A 6,711-nucleotide genomic window follows, 5' to 3' on the forward strand; every position below is an offset into this window, starting at 1 on the left:
GTTTATTGGAAAGAGCATAACATTTCACATTGACCCTGAAAATATCGTAAAAATTTAATCAATAGAAAATATTTTATAGATTTTTACAGTTTAAAAATTGAAAAATACTTAACTCGTAAAATTCACTTAATTTCATTACTGTTTTAAAAAAATAAAAAAAATACTATTTCTATTACTTTTTATACAACTTTAATAGTTTATTTTGGAAGTATAATCCATACAGAAAATAAACAAACCACTTTTAAAAAAAGAAATTACGAGTTTTTGTTTATATTTTATTCGCAGTTTCGTGTTAGGGGTGTCAAAAATTCACCCACCTCCCCAAATTCTGATACACCTAGAGATTAACATATGAAAAAAAAATATATAGCGTCTATTGGCATTTTTTAAATTACTGCTCATGTAAGGGGGTATAACACTTCAGATCGTAATTTTGAATTTTGTTTCATCCGTGCTTTGATATGATTAATGGGTGCTTGTACATTTTTATCAAGGCATCAAAAATGAAAATATTTAAAAAATTATATTTTACGTACTCGTTATGGAATAAAGTTTTCATGAAAAAAGAAATCACTTAATTTGATCAAGCACAAAAAATTATTTGTTCTCATTGAAAAGATTAAATGTTAATGAGATCGATCGAGTAAAGGCCATATTTTTTTCCGCATAGGAGAAGGAAACAACAGGGGGAGATAACTCTAATCATCGCTTAAAGTTTTTCAAATTTAGACGAGATTATTTTGAAACAAGAGCAGAAAAATACTTAGATAATTTTTTTTCACAATGTTTTTAAAAAAATGTTTTTCTTTTTCCTTTTGTTAATCATTTTTTTTTTCGTTTAAAGCAATCCCCTACTTGTGTCCCGAAATAGCCAAATGGCGATGATAGATCGATTTCATTAAAATTTATTTTCCTCTGTAAAGAAAAATATATACTTGATCAAATTAGGTTATTTTTTCGGAGAACTTTATTCCATAACGGGTACGTAAATTATAGCTCTTTTCTTTCAATATTTTCATTTTTTTAATTCCTTGCTTAAACTGTAGAAGTGCCAATTAATGACACACAAAACTGTTCGATTTAATTACATAAATATGTGGGTTTTTTGTTAGTGCTTTGATTTGAATTCTAAAAGTTTTCATTCGTTTGTATTTGTTCGCATTGAAAAGATTATGAATTTATGTCGTTCACATGTAAACGACTTTGACATTGAATATAACAGTAAAATGCAAGTTTTGTTAAGAATTGAGGTATTTTGTAAAAATGTTGGTAAGTTTAAATGATAGTAAATTATTTGTTATGAATTATTGTTATTAATGAATGAAAAAGTGATATACTGATATTGGTGAGAATTTTATGGAGGTATTTTAGTTTTTTATTAGTGTTTGCCGGTGGTAAGTATAGAAGTGTGATATAAAAACAATGCATGGCATATAAAAAATTATACTTACCTGACGTAAGTCAGGTCGGCGTCCTTCGGGGTCTGGGCAACAAGTGTCAAGCAAAGACCATATGTCGGGGCAACCCCACATATAAGACCTTGGTCAATGTAGGGGCAGCCCTTCATACCAATTGTCACTATCCAGCTCCCCTACTCCCCGGGGAGTTAGTCCCATTTCTTCTTCACTGCTTACTTTAAAAATCGGCCTGGTGCCTAATTTGGGGGAGCAAATAAATTTCTATACTTACCTTACGTAGGGGTAACGGTGATCATTAAGGTCGTTCCCGGGGGAGTGAGGCTCATCCATTGTACTCCGTTTGGGTTGACCTTTGCGATCGTCCCAAATGTGGACGACTCGGACATGCTATTTCTTAGTGTGGGGTCTGCATACGCACTCACCCCGATAATGTAATCAAAATCAGAAGTCCTTCCCTACTTCTTCCAAGTACCTATCACTCGTAGGTCTGTACTCCCTCCGCTTAATCATCCTTAATCTCTGTAATACCAAGAAATACGCCATTTCTCTCGACCAGTTTATTATCCAATTCCAACGTTCTGATTGTATCTAATTTACATGTAAATGTAATCAACGTTTAATCGTGAGGAATTCGTCTAGCTGTCGTCTACAGCTACTGAAAGTGTTTTCTTTCGATATACAGTGTTGGCATAAGCCCTGTTACAAAATTTCTGAACTATTTATTATGATAATATTAAAATAAATTTAATATTTAATTGTTATTATATGATAATGTAATGTATGATTTCTAATTATTTTTAGAAACAAAAGATGTTAATTTTTAAACAATGTCTGTTGAATTGGAGAGAAGATTAACCATAGATCAACATGAGAATGACGTACGTGCACAAGAAATATTCAAGTTGGGGAAAAAAACTCAAAATCAACAAAATGTTTATAAAAAGGACGATTACTAATTACCTGGAAACTTCGTTGATCAAAGATAGACAACGTCCCCACACCTTAAGAACACCTAAACTTATCAAAATAATTAACGCTCTGATCCCCATCTGGCATCAATTGTGATGGATGGCTCTCGTCTGGGTGAGACCCCGTGTTTTGACAAGCTTCTGGGTTTGACCTTTACTCCGGATCTGAAATGGAACACGTACATCAAGTCTATTGCCAAGGTCGCTGGAAAGATGGTGGGATCCTTCTACCGCTCCAGAAGATATCTCACTACTGATGCAATTCTCTATCTATATAAAAGCCAAGTATGTCCAAGCATGGAATACTGTTGGCATATCTGGGCAGGAGCTGCTAAAAACAGCCTATCCTGCCTTGACAGAGTACAAAATAGACTTCGTGGCTTAGTGGGGGATGCCCTTTTCTCTACCCTGCAACCTCTCTCCCACAGAAGAGATGTTGCGAGCCTATCCTTGTTTTATCGTTATTTCCATGGCAGGTGCTCCTCTGAACTCCAATCTCTGGTCCTCCCTCGCAAATCTTTCACGAAAAACACCCGTCTAGCTGAATCCACTGTGAAAAATTTCCCCCACTCTATATCTGTGCCTAAATCAAAACGCGGATTCCATGAACAAAGCTTCTTTCTTAGAACTGCACGCCTGTGGAAGTCTGTTCCGTCTGCCTGCTTCCCACCGGACTACAACTTGGATGTCTTCAAGTCCAATGTAAACAAATTCCTAATGAACCGCCCCTTTAAGTAACCACTTCATCAAATCTCCACACTAACGTAATGTACTTGCAATAACCCTTATCCCTGAGTGGCTTCCGGGCCTTGATAAGTGGTGATCACTGTGTAAAAAAAAATAGGGAAAAATCATACGAAATCACAAAAGATGCATGGGAAAAATGGCGAACAGAGCACAAACATCACCAAGGACGGTGTGAAGGATATGTCGAAGTGACCTATTAATGTCATCTTATAAGCTCCAAAAGCGACAGTTCTCTCTGCACCCACAATTGCAAAGAAACTCATCAGAAATCGACTCTTGTTAAACCTTATTATCAGACAAGGCACGCTCAATAACATCATCTTTACAGATGAAAAGTTATTCTCACTTCAACATCCCACAAACATCAAAATGAAAAAGTCCTTGTGAGAATACCTGATAATGCAGAAAAGATTTTCAAAATGAAGAAATCATCATCAATGATGGTCTGAGCAGCCATTTCTGAAAGAGGGAAATCTCCATCAATTTTTTAAAAATACCAAAAGACTATTTTTTCTTGTTCTTAACAAAGAACGTTAGATTGAGGACATTTTTAAATGTGCACTAACTCCATTCTGTATAATTCTGTGTTTTTAAATGATTTTCTTTTATTACATTATCACCCCAAACAAAGCACATTGCCATTTTGATGTAGTGGCTACTATCAGGGACATAAGCGACTGGGGTACTAGGTGGGGAGTTGGACAGCAAGATGTCGGTTCACGTTACACTTGAACGTCTGCATGTCAGTACAGTTGGGGAAAGAGAACTCGGAAGGGAATTCCAAGGGGCAAGAAACTACTGGAGAAGAAGGTTTTCTTAAATTTAGGGATCACAACTGTGGAGGGGTGGGATTTTGCTGCTTGCCGGGTTTGTCGAGGGTAATTACGTCGAGGGGGTACAAGTGCTTGCAGTTCGTCAGAGTATTCAACGTTAAAGTACTTGTACAACATGCAGAGGGTTCGTCGATGGGAGAGCGGCTGAAGCTTAGATGACAGTTCAGGACCTTGTCTAGGAGCGAGAGACTAGTAACAGAGGCACCAGCCCAAATATGAAAACAATACTCCATACATGGGCGAATGGTTAAGTTTTCAGTGTTTTTAGTTAATGTTTATTCCGTTCGAAAAACAAGTATTGTTGGACGCTGTTGGAGAACAAGAAAAGTTTACCGCAATGTCTTTGAAGACCCGATAATCACTTCCAAATAAGAAATAAAACAAAATGTTGGTAGAAAACCACTCAATAAATGTTACTGTGACATTTGTCGGGCGGGTCATCTTAAGTTTAAACGAATCAGTTTCAAGTTTCATAATGTAAAGATTATAGTTTACTTTCTTGGTCCAAATCTATTTTTGTAATTTAACTAACTTCACGTTTTTTTTTGTTTGTTTTTTTTCATATAAGGACGGTTTGAATTATTCAATTATTCACACTCCTATTTTCATTTCGGATGTTAACAGTAGTTTGACTATTTCAAAAAAGAATGAAATGTTCAGTTTTTTTTTATAAATGTGATTTTTATGTTTTAATTTTTAATGAAATAGACATACAAAATAGAAATTTACAAAAGATATCGAAAACAAGCTTTAATCATTGACAAATATAATCTTAACTTGATAGGAAAACAATTCGATACGTTTTAATAATAAACAGACATTTTTACACGAGGAACGAAATAATGATGTCACCGTGTCATTACGATGACCTTAACTTCTTTGTTCTTTACCACTTGATTTTCTATTTGAATAATTTCACGTTTAAATCGTGTTCTTCATCTTTTAATTTTGATTCTTTTATATTTTCATATATTTTATTTCTTAATGATTTTCACACACAAAACAAAAGTTGTATCAATTTACTAAAGAAATCTTAAAAAAAACAAAAACATTTTTTGTGTTTTGAACACAAAAGAACAAAGACTTGAACCCGATTTTTTTTCGTATTGGAACTGAAATGAAAGGTAAGTTTTTAAATGTTTTTCAACATTAAAAAAAATGAAAATATCGAAAAAGTTTAATTGCACGTATCTGTTATGGAATGAAGTTCTCCGAAAAAAAAATTCACTTAATTTCATCAAGTAGTGTTTGCTTTACAGCGAAAAAAAATATGTAATGATACCGAGCAAAAAGGTTCGAATTTAAGGAAGAAAAGCTAGTATTAAAGATGGGGACGGAGTGTCGGCGCTTTACATAGTTATCTCCCCGTGGCGTTTATACACTCGAACAAAATTTTTAAAAAATAAACAAGATGTCTGCCTTCAACGCGCTCTCATAAGAACGTGTTTTTTTCGATGTTAAAAAAAAAACAAAAAAATACTCGATCAAATTAAGTGAAACATTTTTTTCGAAGATCGTACAATATAACCTTTTTTCGATATTTCCATTTTTTAATGTCTTTATTAAACTGTACAAGTGCCGTTTTTTTTTGTTTACACTTTTAATCCGATTTTTTTTAATAACCTTGAATATTAAATTATGCTTATTCATTTCATTTTTTTTTTTTTTGCAATAAAAATATTTAAAAAAAAATTGTTATGATACCGAGCAAAAAGGTTCGAATTTTAGGAAGAAAAGTTAGTATCAAAGATGGGGACGAAGTGTCGGCACTTTACATAGAGTTATCTCCCCGTTGCGTTTATAAACTCGAACAAAATTTAAAAAAATACAAAACAAGATGTCTGCCTTCAACGCGCTCTCATAAAAACGTGTTTTTCCGCTGTAAAAAAAAAAAAAAAATAATAATAATTGATCAAATTGAGTGAATTTTTTTTTTCGAATATCATACAATATAACCTTTTTTTTTTTGATATTTTCATTTTTAATGTCTTGATTAAACTGTACAAGTACCGTTTTTTGTTTACACTTTTAATCCGAATTTTTTTTAATAACCTTAAATATTAAATTATGCTTATTCATTTCATTTGTTTTTTTTTTGCAATAAAAATATTTTAATCCGATTTTTTTTAGTAACCTTAAATATTAAATTATGCTTATTCATTTCATTTTTTTTGCAATAAAAATATTTAAAAAACAAATTTATTTTGCAATAAAATATTGATTCTATATAATTTATAACAAACGTGAATATAAAATGTGAATTTCCAATTTATTTGGTTTATTTTTAATTCATGGGATAAAAGATAAGTTTTTGTTTTCTTTTTTTTTTTTACACAAAAAATCTTTAAAAAAATCTAAAAAAAAAAAAAGAAAACACTTGTGTGATTTCTGAGAACCGTAAACACAATAATTCAATTCGAAGAAAACTGATCACAAAAAAAACTAATTTTCCAGAATTTAATTGGCAGTCCCTAATTATTATCAATTTATGATCACAAAAAAAAAACAAAAAAAACTAATTTACTTGTATTTAATTGTTAAATGATTATCCACTTATGTTTCTCTTCTATTTTTAAAAATCGTATTTTTAAGTTAAATTCGAATTTTATGAGATCATATTTTATTAAATTATTAGGTGGAAGTACAGAATAGTTACAAAACATTATCCTCTCTCCATGTTAAGAATGGCTTTCTGAATAATAAGGTTATTTCAGCAGGGTAACATAAGTGCACAAGTACCTAATT

At 32.1% G+C, this 6,711-nt stretch overlaps 1 non-coding gene across 1 annotated transcript; it reads left to right on the forward strand.

The window, feature by feature from the left end:
- The first annotated feature begins 1,681 nt into the window (after positions 1-1,681).
- Positions 1,682-1,845, forward strand: LOC145271682 (U1 spliceosomal RNA). Its single transcript, XR_013866077.1, has one exon. It is a non-coding gene; the product is annotated as a U1 spliceosomal RNA (small nuclear RNA).
- Positions 1,846-6,711: the final 4,866 nt, after the last annotated feature.

The sequence above is a fragment of the Euprymna scolopes genome, chromosome 46, assembly GCF_053919585.1.
Source record: "Euprymna scolopes isolate OS-2025 chromosome 46, ASM5391958v1, whole genome shotgun sequence".
In the NCBI taxonomy this organism is placed as follows: Eukaryota; Metazoa; Mollusca; class Cephalopoda; order Sepiida; family Sepiolidae; genus Euprymna; species Euprymna scolopes.